Here is a 15,172-nt window from a genome sequence, read left to right as displayed (position 1 = left end):
CAACAAACTCTTCAACTTGCAAAGGCCAAGGCTTACACAAAGGTTATTGAACAGCTGCTGAGTAAACACTGGTTCACAGATGACTGCGCACTCATAACATATACTCCAAAGGGCGTTCAGTTGCTTGGTGATTGCTTTGCCCTCACTTCAGAACACTTTGCCTTACAATAAGTCTGAATAATACAGGAAGCTTGGATCAACCTCCCTGGCCACGTGTTCTAAGACACCAATGTTACCATCAATAACACCCTCCCCCACTCAGTACAGAAGTTTTGCCATCTTGGCGGTATCCGCTCCAATAACATGACACTGGGTGCAAAATCAACCAGCGCCTGACAAAAAGGAAGCTCAGCATTTGGCAGGCTGACTCAGACTTTGGAACAAGCATGGATTTTGTCTCAAACAAAGATCAAATTCTACCAGACAGTGGTTCTCACAACATTTCTTTATGGGTGCAAGACTTGGAAAACCTATTGGCATCACGTGAAACAAGTAGATGTGTTCCATCTTTGCTGCCTCAGATCTATTTGCAACATCAGACATCAGAACAAAATCTCAATAAAAATATTTTTATGAAGTGTCGAATACCTGGCATTGAGAACATGCTAATCAGAGCTCGGCTTCGCTGTGGTTTACATGGCGGATTCACGCATACTCTGCAGCCAGCTGAGCACAGGAACCCACACCACAAACTTAGGTATTAAAGCAATCTGAAAGTCAACATCAGAGCTTACATGCAAGATTTTAAAACATGGGAAAAAACAACCTTGGGCAGACCCAAAGAAGTCACTGACATCAAGGGATTTTGACATTTGAGGAGAATGGAGTCAGGTGCCTTCAGGACAAGTAAAGTGGCATTAAAGCTAATGCCTCCATTCATCCTTCCAACACTGACTTCATATGCAGTATGTATTTGCAACCCGTTATGCAAATCATGACTTAGTATAATGTCACACAGGAGATTCATCAAACTGGACTGCATATCAGTTGTGTTTTAATTTTTAACTGAACACTCATCCATTGTAGTAATTGGAGATTCTATCAATATGTAATGAGACAAGATTAATTCGTTATTTCTCATAAGAATCCTCCAGGGAAGAGTGATCATAATGTGTGGGAATTTCACATTCAGCTTGAGCATGAGAAACTGGGGTGGGATTCTCTGACCCCCCGCCGGGTCGGAGAATCACCGGGGGGGGCGGCTTGAATCCCGCCCCGCCGGCTGCTGAATTCTCCGGTGCTGGGGATTTGGCGGGGGCGGGAATCGCACCACGCCGGTCAGGGGCCATTGGCAGTAGCCCCCTCGGCGATTCTCCGGCCTGCGATGGGCCGAGTGGCCGCCCGTTTTTGGCGGATCCCGCCGGCGTATGTTACGACAGGTACTTAGCAGTGGGACCTGGCTCCGCGGGCGGCCTCCGGGGTCCTCGGGGGAATTTGGCACCGGTGGGTGCCCCCATGGTGGCCTAGCCCGCGATCTGAGCCCACAGATCCGTGGGCAGGCTTGTGCCGTGGGTGCACTCTATTCTTCCGCGCTGGCCGGTGTAACGGTCCACGATGGCCGGCGTGGAGATGACGCCAGAACACGCTGTCGCTCCCGCGCATGCACCAACCCATGTTGGCCGGCAGAGGCCCTTCGGCGCCGGTTGGCATGGCGCCAAGCCCCCTTCTGCGCCGGCCGGGGCAGCGCAAACCACTCCGGCGCCAGCCTCGGTCCTGAAGGTGTGGAGGATTCCACACCTTCGGCGCAGCCTGACGCCGGAGTGGTTCACGCCACTCCTTTGCACCGGAGTTGCCTGCCCTGCCGGTTTCCGAAGAATCCCGCCCCTGATGTCTAACATGTTAAAGACAATGACTAAGGACAGAGTTGGCTCAAATGAACTTGGAAAAAATGTATCTGTTCTTTTTTTAAACTTATGTTACAGGTTATGGGCATTGCTGGGTGGCCCAGCATTTATTCCCCATCCCTAGTTGCCCTTGAGAAGGTGCCTTTTCGAACCTCTGCAGTCCCTGAGGTATAGGTACACCCACAGTGCTGTTAAGGAAGAATTCCAGGGATTTGACCCAGCGACAGTGAAGGAACGGCGATATATTTCCAAGGCAGGATGGTGAGTGACTTGGAGGGTAACTTCCAGATGGTGGTGTTCCCAGGTATCCATTGTTCTTGTCCCTCTAGTGGTTGTGGGTTTGGAAGGTATTGCCAAAGGACCTTTGTGAATTCCTGCAGTGCACCTTGTAGATGGTGCACACTCCTGCCACTGTTCATCAGTGGTGGAAGAATTGAATGCTTGTGCAACAGGTGCCAATCAAGTGGGCTGCTTTGGTGACACCTGGATGGTGTCAACATTCTTGAGGGTTGTTGGGACTGCACTCATACATACAAATAGAAAATATTCCATTGCACTCCTGACTTGGACCTTGTAGATGGTGGACAGGCTTTGAGAAGTCAGGACGTGTGTTACTTGCCACAGGATTCCTACCCTTTGACCTACTCTGGTAGCCGCAGTATTTTAATGGCTAATCCAGTTCAGTTTCTGGTCAATTGCAACGCTCAGGATGTTTATGGTGGTGGATTCAGTGATGGTAATGCCATTGATCGTCAAGGGAGGATGGTTAGGTCCTCTCTTGTTGGCGATGGTCATTGCCTGGCCAAGTTCCCAATATCATGGGACACGTGTGGTCTCACCTGCCAGGAACCCAGCGTGGCGGTTGTGGACTCAGTACAGCAGTGCCACAGTCGGGGGAGGGCCGACCCGCGGGCAGGGGGGCATTATTCGGAGCTGGGGGCACTGTGGTGGGCCGTTACATGGCACACGAGCTGGCCGAAGTGGGGAAACTATTTTTGCAGGATGGGTCCGCCAGCGGCATCCGCCATGAAGCACGGCGCAGCCGCTGCAGGCCGCCGCCGTGTGCCTGCATTGGCACGGACCCTGCAACTCTGCAGGCCATATCGGTAGCTAGAGCTGGAAACACCACTGTTTTCACGCCGGCAATGTACATACTAAGATAATAGCTAAGTACACCTCGCTTGTGTGCAGAGTACTCCACCTTTTCCACCGAACCCCAGGAAAGTATTGCTAATATCACTGTTACATCATAATATAAATCATTATTTCATTACCTTAACTATTAACTCATTATACTGCACTCTCTGATGTCTGCCTCCTTGACACAAAAATAAGACAGACGGGGTCTTCCGGAACAGAAGAGTCAGGAAAATTTCCAACTCCCGATACCGGTCAAAAACAGGAAAATACAGTCCAAAGAGAGTCCAAAGGAATATAGATAACGAGGGGCTGGTTTGGCACGGGGCTAAATCACTGGCTTTGAAAGCAGACCAAGGCAGGCCAGCAGCACGGTTCAATTCCTGTACCAGCCTCCCCGAACAGGCGCCGGAATGTGGCGACTAGGGGCTTTTCACAGTAACTTCATTTGAAGCCTACTTGTGACAATAAGCGATTTTAATTTCATAAATTTGCAAGATCGGGATTTCTTTATTTCTGGGCAGCAGGGTAGCATGGTGGTTAGCATAAATGCTTCACAGCTCCAGGGTCCCAGGTTCGATTCCCGGCTGGGTCACTGTCTGTGTGGAGTCTGCACGTCCTCCCCCTGTGTGCGTGGGTTTCCTCCGGGTGCTCCGGTTTCCTCCCACAGTCCAAAGATGTGCGGGTTAGGTGGATTGGCCATGCTAAATTGCCCATAGTGTAAGGTTAATGGGGGGATTGTTGGGTTATGGGTATACGGGTTACGTGGGTTTAAGTAGGGTGATCATTGTTCGGCACAACATTGAGGGCCGAAGGGCCTGTTCTGTGCTGTACTGTTCTATGTTCTATGTTCTATGATTTAGTGTAAATGTTAAATATGTAAATAGACATTCTACATCATCTATGATGTGTGATCACATGACAGCAGAGTATGCTAAGAGCAAGTTCTATATGAAGCCTCATGCTAGGCCTTGTATTGTGCGTAGTTAGTGCGTGGCGCGATTTAACGGAAATGAAACAGAGTCCCGTATTGAGCGTGTTTAGCCGGGTGTTTCCTGCCGTGCACGGTGCCGGAAAGACCCCACTATCTGTTTCATTTAGTGGCCTCAGAGGGAAATGCCCCTCCAAAGCCACACTTAGTCCTGTTTCATCTGCTCTTCAGTGCAGGAAGAGAAAATGCTGCCCAAATCTCGAAACCCCACCTCAAGGTGACCCCTGGAACCCTTCAACTCACCTATATGGGGGCCATCTTGCCCCCCCCGCCCCCTCCCCACACACACACACACACAACCCATCTAATAAGGGCAGGGCACCCCCTGGCGAGGTTGGCAGTGCAGGATTCCTCCCGCGCTTTGGGTAATTCCGGCGAGTTCATATCAAAGTGCTGCTTAAAATGCAGATTAGGGCGGGATCCAGATCATAACACCTTGCAAGATCCCGTTAGATCTCGCGATGCTTAGCAGCAATCAAGCGGGCTGCTTTATCCTGGATGGTGTTGAGCTTCTTGAGTGTTATTGGACCTGCACTCATCCAGGCAAGTGGAGAGTATTCCATTACACTCCTGACTTGTACCTTGCAGATGATGGACACACTTTAGGGAGTCAGGCGGTGAGTTACTCGCTGCAGGATTCTTAGCCTCTGACTTGCTTTTATAGCCACAGTGTTTATATGACTAGTCCAGTTCAGTTTCTGTACATGTTGATAGTGGGAGATCCTCTCTTGTTGGAGATGGGCATTGCCTGGTACTTGTGTGGCACAAATGTTATTTGTCACTTGTCAGCTCACACCAGGGTATTGTCCATGTCTTATTGATTTGGACATAGACTGCTTCAGTGCCTGAGGAATCGTGAATGGTGCTGAACATTGTGCAGTAATCAGTGAACATCTCCACTTCTGACCTTATGCTGGAGGGCAGGTCATTGATGAAGCAGCTGAAGGTGATTGCGGCTAGGATACCACACTAAGGAACTCCTGCATGATGTCCTAGAACTTAGGTGATTGACCTCCAACCACCCCTACTATCTTCCTTTGTGCCGTATGACTAAGCAATGGAGGGTCTTCCTCTGATTCCCATTGCTTCCAATTTTTCTAGGGCTCCTTGAAACTAGACTAGGTCAAATGCTACCTTCAAGTCAATGACAGTCACTCTCACATCACCTCTAGAGTTCATCTCTTTTGCCCATGTTTTATTCAACGTTGTAATGAGGTCGGGGACTGAGTGATCCTGAAGGAACACAAACTGAGGATCAGTAAGCAGGTTATTGTTCAGTACATGCCGCTTGATAGTACTGTTAATGACCACCTTCATTACTTTACTGGTGATTGAGAGTAGACTAATTGGACAGTAATTGGCTGGGTTGGAGCCCCTAGACCTGGGAACTCTGCCGGGAACATTTGAGAGAACGTGCTCAGCTGCCCTCCACTCATCCATACACATACCATTTGGTTGCAAGAAGATCCACAGTATTGAATCTCTATTCTTTAATGTTTGATTGTTGGCAGCTGCCGAGAGTTCAGGCACAATGTTCAGACTCTGAGACATCGCACGTATGCCCTCGATGAGGCAGTTGAGAGTTGAGGAGTGTGACATGCTCTCATAACTAACAAAGCTAATTCCTCATTTGAAATAGCCTTCCGCTGTGAAGCGAGAGGCTGCTCACAGTCAAAGGGAGTGAATTTCAGGATAGAAGCAGCAGCAGGGCTCTGTCCTGGAAGTCTCTGGTAGGGCAGACAGGCTGTAGCTGTGGTACCCCCTCTTATGGGTCTTCAGAATATTAAAAGATGGCTTGAAGGTCTCACAGATGCAAAGCCCCCCCCATGCCAGGCTGGTGGTGTAAAGGTGCCCAGGTTGCACCAGCAGTGTCAGGGTGCCATCCTGAAAGGAGGTGACCACCCGGGGAGCCTCCGATTGCTTGGGAGACCTCCCCTAGGTACTGTTCTGCCTGCTTCCTGTTTGTGGGGACTTGTACTGAACGGTGCCCAGCCATGGTCTCCTCAACGCTTATTGTCACAAGTAGGCTTCAATGAAGTTACTATAAAAAGCCCCTGGTCGCCACATTCCGGCGCCTGTTCAGGGAGGCCGGTACGGGAATTGAACCTGTGCTGCTGGTCTCGCTCTGCATTACAAGCCAGCTGTCTAGCTTCCAGAGCCAGGGTACAGGGACACCCTCCTCCTCCACGGCATCCAGGAGGGTCTCTAGATCGACGTCTGTGAAACGTGGGTCTCCGCGTCTTGCTGCCATCTTGTTGGTTGGGATGGTGTGTATGGGGAGTGCAGTGTGTCTATGCAGCTGCAGCTTGTCAGCCGACTGAGTGTCAATCGTGAAACTGGCAAATCTATCACCGTTTCTCATTAGAATCGATTGTGTTCCACGTGGTGCCGGTTCTAGCCCTTCAACAGTTGCTGAATTGATCCAGGTTCGGCGACAGTTTTGCTGCCATGAAAGTCCACGAATTCTGCGTCAGCATCAACAATCCCGCCGGTGAACTTTATCCTTGCACTCCGGACTCTTGGCTGGGATTCTCTGAGTCCGCACCGGGTCGGAGAATCGCCGTTGACGCCGGAAATTCCGGCATGCCCCTCCGACACCGGGATGCGATTCTCTGGTGACTAGGGAATCAGCGGCAGTCACGCGCACTCGCGGTCGACACGGTACCGGTTGGGGGCCGTTGAAAGCGGCCCCCGCGGTGATTCTCCGAGGTCGACCAGTCGAGTTCCTGCCGAGTTCCGCCGGCGTGGTTTGCATATGGTACCACCCGGCGTGAGCTCAGACCCGCGGCCGTGGTGGCCGTCCTGGTGGGGGTGCGGGAGGGATCGGATTCGGGGGGGGGGGCCTCCACAATGGCTAGGCCCGCGATTGGGGGCTACCAATCAGCGGCGCGCACAATCTGGGGAGGACCTACCTTCTTCCGCGTGGGCCCGCTGTGTCGCTACGCCATATTGCGCGGTGCCAGTGCGGAAATGGCCACCACGCGCATGCGCTGGCGCGGAAACGGCCACCACGGCATGCGCGGACCCATGCCGGCAGCGCAGGGCCATGCATTGGTGCCAGAACTGCGTACAGCACTCGCTGTGCTGGCCACCGTGGGCCACTGATTCGCTGGGCCAAGAGGCCCGTTGACGCTGGCGTGAAACACTCCGGTGAACACGCCGGCGTGAAACACTTAGCCGGGATTTTGGAGAATCCCGGCCTTAATGCCTCAATCATTTCTGGATGATATCAAAATGAAATAGTTTTCTCAAAATTAAATTGCAAAATATCACCCACTGCTGACTTTTTCACAACATGTTGGTTCCTTTCTGTTTCTTCAGTATGTTCAAATATAGCAACAGTTTGGGTTAAAAATGAAATGAAATGAAGAAAATCGCTTATTGTCACAGGTAGGCTTCAAATGAAGTTACTGTGAAAAGCCCCCTAGTCGCCACATTCCAGCGCCTGTTCAGGGAGGCTGGTACGGGAATTCAACCGTGCTGCTGGCCTGCCTCGGCCTGCTTTAAAAGCCAACTCTTTAACCCTGTGCTAAACCTGCCCCGCCATATGTAATAGTATTCATCCATATGTAATAATATATCTCCATATGTAAATATTTCTCCAAAAGCAATAAACAACGTTGCTGTGATAGTGGAGCTTAAATGGGCTTAGTTTTCTCATAAGAAAGATCTCATTACTCACTTGTGCCTGCAGTTCCCGTAAATGATGGGTCTTTCCCACTTATGAAATAAAATCAGTAATGCACTGCTACCAGTGCATTATCCTCTATTTATATTCATTGTTGGTTTCACTAACTTTGACCTACTGGCTTATATCATGCATTGTCTTTCAGAAACATTTTAAAATGTCCTCTGTGCAGTAAAATAAAAGAACATGAGACTGGCAGTAATGTATTTCATATGCTCATGTTATCAATGATGCCAGGACAAAGATCTGTGACCAATGCTTTGGACTTTTTAGCTAGCATTTTTCATTTCTTGCTCGGGTTGGAAATGACTGAAGATCCCAAGTGTTTTATCTATGATAGATTGTTTAAAAATGCAATTAAGGTTCTTGGAGGGATGCCACAAAGTGATATGTAATGATATTTCAAAACAAGGATGATAAAACAATTTGTACTATATGGTGTAAACAATAAAAATGCATCTGTAGTATGCTTTCTTGAGGTCTCCTGGTGGTAATTTACAAAGAAAAGCAAAGTGAAGTTAACAAGCAGACAGATTTTACCATATTACAGACACCACCAGCCAAAGAATATCCAGAAACCAGAATATCCAGATTCCTTTCAGATCTCATTGTAAAATACATTAGATCTACAAAGTATTTCATACCTTTTTTATGATCGTCAACTTAATTTTCCAATCTAATTTTTAAAAGTTTAACTTTTTTAGATTTAAAAGCCTTTGTTCCAAGAAACGTGCAAATGAGTACAGGAATAGGAGGATAGAACAGATCACTGCATGGCTGAAGAGATGGCGTAGGAGGGAGGGCTGGCTTCATTGCTGAGGAAGGTACGACCTGTACAAGTTGGATGGGTTGCACCTAAACCGGAATGGGACTAACATCCTTGTTGGGAGTTGTGCTTGTGCTGTTGGTGTGGGGGTGGGGGGGGGGGGGGGGGGGGGGGGGGGGCTTTAAATTCAGTATTGAGTAATTAGAGATTGCTTTAGATCCAAGGAAGAAGCATACAAATTGGCCAGGAAAAACAACAAATTGAGGATTGGAAGCACTTTAGAATTCAGCAAAGTAGGTCTAAGGGATTGATTAAGAAGGGGAAAATAGAATAGGAGAGTAGAGAGAACATTAAAAACTGACTGTAAATCTTTCAATAGGTATGTGAAGAGAAAAGGATTAGTGAAGACAAATGTCAGAAACTTACTGTCAGAAACAGGAGAATTAATAATGGGGAACAAAAATGGGTGGCACAGTGACACAGTGATTAGCACTGCTGCCTCACAGCGCCAGGGACATTTGTTCAATTCAGGCTTGGGTGACTGAGCCGAGTTTGCTCTTTCTCCCCGTGTCTGTGTGGATCTCCTCCCACAGGCCAAAGCTATGCAGGTTAGGTGGACTGGCCATGCTAAATTGCCCCTTAGTTACAGGGAATGGGGTGGGGGCGTGGGCCTAGGTAGGGTGTTCTTCCCAAGGGTTGGTGAAGACTCAATGGGCTGAATGGTGTCCTTCTGCACTGTAGGGATTCTATGATTCTATACGTCATTAACCAACTAAATGCATACTTTGGTTCTGTCTATATGTGAGGTTATCCACTTTGGTAGCAAAAATAGAAAGACAGATTATTGTCTGAATGGCTATAAACTAAGAGAGGGGATTGTGCAATCCGATTTGGATATCGTCAGCCACCAGTCACTGAAGGTAAGATGCAGGTGCAGCAAAAGTGAAGAAGGCAAATGGTACGTTGGCCTTCATAGCGAGAGGATTCGAGTACAGGAGCAGGGATGTCTTGCTGCAATTTTATAGCCATGGTATGGCGATGTTAGCGTTGGACTGGGGTGAGCACAGTAAGAAGCCTTACAACATCACGTTAAAGTCCATTACATTCATCCCCCACGATCTGGCCTGGGCTTGCAAAATCCTACCAACTGTCCTGGTTTGAGACAATTCACACCTCTTTAACCTGGGGTTACCCCTATCTCTGGATCTGGAAAGACTTAATTACCTGCAAATGCTTGCATTCAAAGCATTGTCTTGCATCTTTGACTTTGTCTACATATATGTTTCTGGAACATACCTCTTCATTCACCTGAGGAAGGAGCAGTGCTCCGAATGCTAGTGATTTGAAAGAAACCTGTTGGACTTTAACCTGGTATTGTAAGACTTCTTACTGTGCACTTTTATAGGGCCTTGCTGAGGTCACCTCTGGAATATTAGTGCAGTTTGATCTCCTTATCTGAGGAAGAAGGTCTTGCTCCTGAGGGAGTTCAAAGAAGCTTTACCAGGCTGATTCCTGGGATGGTGGGACTGATCTTTGAGGAGAGATTGACTTGCTTAGCATTACATTTGCTGGAGTTCAGAAGAATGATGGAGGATCTCATAGAAACCTATAAAATTCTAACCAGATGAGACATGAGATGGTGGGGATGTCCAGAACCAGGGGTCATTGCTCAGGATATGGGGTAAACCTTTTAGGACTGAGGGATCCCTGTAATAGCAGCCCCCCCCCCCCCCCTCACCCCCCAGGATCCATGTAATAGGGGGACCACCAACAGGGATCCCTGTAATAGAGAGACCCCCCCCCCACAGGCAGCGCCGGCCCTAGGGTTGCTGGCGCCCCGGGCAAGCTGAACTTCGGCTCCCTTGGGGGGGGGGGGGGGGGCCGAGAGAGGGGGGGGCGGGGCCGAGAGGGGGGGCGAGAGGGGGCGGGGGCGAGAGGGGGGGGGCGGACCGGGGGGGGGGGGGGCGAGAAGGGGGGGGCGGACCCGAGGGGGGGCGGGGGGAGCGGACCGGGGGGGGGGGGGGCGGACCGAGGGGGGGCCGCCCTGGGGGAGGGTGGCCACCGCGCATGCGCTGGTTGGCACCGGCCCAACTGCGCATGCGCGGGACCCGAGTCTATGGCGCCCCCTAGCACATGGCGCCCCGGGTGACTGCCCGAGTTGCCGGTGCCTTGAGCCGGCCCTGCCCACAGGGATCTCTGTAATAGGACCCCTCCTCCAAGGGAGTTCCTGTAATAGGCAGACCCCCACAGGGTCCCTGTAATGGGGGACCCTACAAGGACCCTGTAATAGAGGGACCGCCCACAGGGTACCGCTGCCTGAAGGAACCCTCTCCACAGACCCCGCCCCCCCCCCCAGAAAAGAGACCCTTGTCTGGAAGCTAGGCAGCAGTCCAGACAGGTGCTGTGGGAAGCATTATAACTGTAATACTTACCTTGCAGCGCCACATGTCCATACCCCGAAGTGAGCAGTTATGTTTGCAGATTCACTGTCTGCAATTCATTCATGGCTTTCGAATTATGGCTTGTGATTGAGAGCTCGTAAAAACCATTGCAGCTTTAATCCATTCATATACCTTCATGCTTCAGTGGCCGAAGTGGTGAAACCCCAATGTTTGTAAATATTGCCCATATCAAAGAGAGGTAAATGCAGTGAATTCATACGCTTTAGTGTTTGGAATACACTTAGTGCAACTTACACCTCTTATGTGGGCAATGTTTCCAAACATTGGAGTTTCACCACATAGGCCACTGAAGCATGAATGGATATAGCAGGAGATAGTTTTTCAAGCTATAGAGCTTCCCACAGCAATTGTCTGGACTGCTCTAGCTTCCAGACACAGGTCTCTTCTGGGGGTTGGGTCTGTGGGGGTTGGATCTGTGTGTGGGTGGGGGAGTCTGTGGCGGGAGTTCCTTTAGGCAGAGGCCCCCCTGTTATGCGTCCCTGGAGGGGTCCCTCTATTACAGGGTTCCGGGGGGGTGGGGGGCAGGTCACCCCCATGCTTGGGGGTGGGGGGAGGGCTCAAAGGCAATACGAGGATTAGTGGCTGCTGTGTGGAGGAGGTGGTCTGGGCTGATTTGCGGTGAGCCTGCTGGTCCTCACTATCTCACTCCAATCAGGTTCACATGAGGAGAGGGCTATGCACATATCGGGTCCTTTTTGCCGTCTTTATCTTTGCGAGGACAGAAAATCCAACCTTGCACATGTAGGTCGTTGTGAAGGACAAAATGCTCCGGATACTCCTCAGAGATGCTACTCCAGAATGCTGACAGTTTCATTGACTTGTGCCGTGTTTTTAATGTGCTGTCAAAGCTGAGGCGCAGAAGTTCAGTCAGCTTCATTTGGAGTCAGGCTTGCCAAGCCATATAGTTTCCTTACTAATGCTGTTTTCTTCGATGTTTCATAGCAGTGTGAAGAACATGTAGTAACTTTGGCTTTGCACTCGCAATTGCCAAACATTCAATCACTTTTGGAAAGCTGTGATTTCTTCATAGTGCCAAAAGAAATCATCATCCTTGCAATTTGAGGTTCAGTTCATTTAGAATTGAAAAGATGTCTGCAAGGTAAGACATAGTTATCATCCGCGTTTCATCAGGAAACGAATCAGCCAGAGAGGACAATTTCTCGAGGAGGAATTCGTACTCAATTCGTAATAGGCTCCCCTCCCCCAAGGGGGTCCCTGTAATAGGCGGACCCCCACATGGTCCCTGTAATGAGGAGACCCTACAAGGACCCCTGTAATAGAGGGACTCCTCACAGGGGACTCCTGGATTTCGTATCTCAGTTCATAAAGTCTGAGTAGCTCCCCTGTTGAGTGATCATTACAGTAACTCTTCAAGCGGATGAAGTCCACCATCGTAGGGATTGACTGGTCAATGTTTCGATTCAATGCTTTAATGTAGTCTAAAAGGTCAGTAAAAAACTTTTAGCCACCCTTCAGTACACAGAGGGCAACAATGTGATCATTTCCTATGGCTTTCATTATATCCCTTGCCAAACGTCATGTGAGAGTACCTTTAAGAAATGGGGGGTTTGTAAAATAGCTGCAGTGGATGTACCTTTAAGAAATGGGTGTTTATCAGTGATGTCAGAGTGTGGGTGGAGCTGGGCTGTCTATCTGCTTTTACTTTCTCTTTGGGCTCGCAGCTACAGGGTGTGCTTAGTTTTGTTTTAGATTTGGAGAAGCTGCAGTCACAGCAAGATGTGTATGAATCTCTGCAAGCTTGTGAATGTTCATTTGGTGATTTCAAAGTGGTAACTGTTCTCAGTAGTGAAGTTAAACCTGATGTCTTTCTGTAAAAAGGGTTCTTTTTGCCTTATGGATATTGCAAGGAAAGATTAAGAGTTACTAAGAGAGTACTGTATTATTTGGGGGATTTATTGGTGTTGATAGTTGTTAAGATGTTTACTGTGGGTTTATAAAGTGTTAACTGGTTTCATAAATAAACAGTGTTTTAATTTAAAAGTACTGTAGATTTATGTTGCATCACACCTACAGAGTAGGCCCGTGTGCTCCCCATAACCACAATCTATTCAAAATTGTGGGTCAGGTGAACTCCATGATACACTTTGGGGTTCTCTAAACCCTGGTCCATAACAAATTGGGGGCTCAAGGAGGATAAAAGTCAACCTATTGGATTGGCTTAGTGAACTTAAAGATAGTGAGGGGAGGGTATATTGTGTTTGCTTTTCAGGTGTGGTATTCCAGTTTAAGTAGAGTGTGTTGTGGACAATGGCTCTTTCAGAGTCTCTGAAGTTTTTGGGGGTGGAGACGGTCACATGCAGTACCTTACGGACAGAGACTAAAAAGAGGCTTTTAGATTTGGCAAAAACATTGCAGTTAACATTACCTGACAAAATGTGAAAAGATGATGTAATTATGGTGGTGGCTAAGCATTTAAAATTGCCTAAGATACAATCTGACTCATTGGAATTGGCAAAAATTCAGTTACAAATTAAACAAATGGAACATGAGAAAGAATTAAAGCAGCTTGAATACGAAAGAGAGGAAAGAGAGAGAGAAAGGAAAACAGAAAGAATAGCCCTCGTAGAACAAAAAGAAATAGAAAGGGAGATACAGTTCATGGAAGAAGAAAGCGAGGGAGAAAGAGAGAGGGAGGAAAGAGAAAGAGAGAGAGGAAAAAGAAAGAGAGAGAGAGTTTGTACTTCAGAAAATGGGCATGAAACATGACAGTCAGTTAAAATTGGCGGATGTAAAGGGAAACGTACAGTTTGAGGATCGTGATGAGGATTAAGAGAAAGAGCGTCAAAGTCGAAGGCTTGGTGGGAATCTATTTAAATATGTCCAAGGATTGCCAAGGTTTGATGAGAAGGAGGTGGAAGCCTTTTTATTTCATTTGAGAAGGTAGCTAAACAAATTAAATGGCCACAGGAGATGTGGGTATTACTGATTCAAACAAAGTTGGTAGGTAGAGCAAGTGAAGTATTTGCATCACTATCAGAGGAGATATCTGAGTCGTATGAGGAGGTGTAAAATCCTTCTTAGTTGTGTATGAACTAGTGTCTGCCTGACTGCCTATATATCTATCTATCTATCTATCTATATGTCTGTCTATCTATCTACATGCCTATCTATCTGTCTACATATCTATCTATCTACATACCTATCTATTTATCTACTAACCTATCTATCTATCTACCTACATACCTATCTATCTACCTACATATCCATCTATCTATCTATCTACATACCTATCTATCTATCTCCATACCTATTGATCTAGCTATCTACATACCTAACTATCTATCTACATACCTATCTATCTGTCTATCTACATACCTATCTACATACATACATATCTACCTATCTATCTATCTACATATCTATCTACATACCTATCTATCTATCTACAGACCTAACTATCTATCTACACTCCTATCTATCTATCTACACTCCTATCTCTCTATCTCCATACCTATCTATCGATCTACATACCGATCTATCCATCAACATACCTATTTATCTATCTACATACCGATCTATCATCTATCTACATAGCTATCTATCTATCTACATACCTATGTATCTACATACCTATATATCTATCCACAAACCTATCTATCCATCTATCTACATACCTATCTATCTATCTATCTACATACCTATCTATCTACATACCTATCTAGCGATCTATCTACATACCTATCTATCGATCTACCTTCATGTCCATCTATCTATCTATCTACATACCTATCTATCTACATACCTATCTATCTACATACCTATCTATCTACATACCTATCTATCGATCTACCTTCATGCCTATCTATCTATCTATCTACATACCTATCTATCTACCTACATGCCTATCTATCTATCCATCTACATACCTATCTATCTATCTATATACCTATCTATCTATCTACATACCTATCGATCTATCTACATACCTATCTATCTATCTACATACCTATCTATCTACATACCTATCTATCTATTAACTACATACCTATCTATCTATTTATATAGCTATTGATCTATCTACATACCTATCTATCCATCTAGATACCTATCTATCTATCTACATACCTATCTATCTACATACCTATCTATCTATCCACATACCTATCTATCTATCTATCTAGATACCTATCTATCTATCTACATACCTATCTATCTATCTATCTACATACCTATCTATCTATCTATCTACATACCTATCTATCTTGATACCCATCTATCTGTCTACATGCCTATCTATCGATCCATATACATACCTATCTATCT

At 47.2% G+C, this 15,172-nt stretch overlaps 1 protein-coding gene across 5 annotated transcripts in view; it reads left to right on the top strand.

Annotated features, from left to right (window-relative positions):
• LOC119972486 (coiled-coil domain-containing protein 178) overlaps positions 1 to 15,172 on the top strand; it is a 479,785-nt gene that overhangs the window by 428,465 nt on the left and 36,148 nt on the right. The gene's annotated exons all lie outside the window — the stretch shown is intronic.

The sequence above is a fragment of the Scyliorhinus canicula genome, chromosome 10 (genome assembly GCF_902713615.1).
Source record: "Scyliorhinus canicula chromosome 10, sScyCan1.1, whole genome shotgun sequence".
NCBI lineage: Eukaryota > Metazoa > Chordata > Chondrichthyes > Carcharhiniformes > Scyliorhinidae > Scyliorhinus > Scyliorhinus canicula.
Note: the sequence above shows the minus strand (reverse complement) of the source record. Positions and strands in the feature narration are given on the sequence as shown.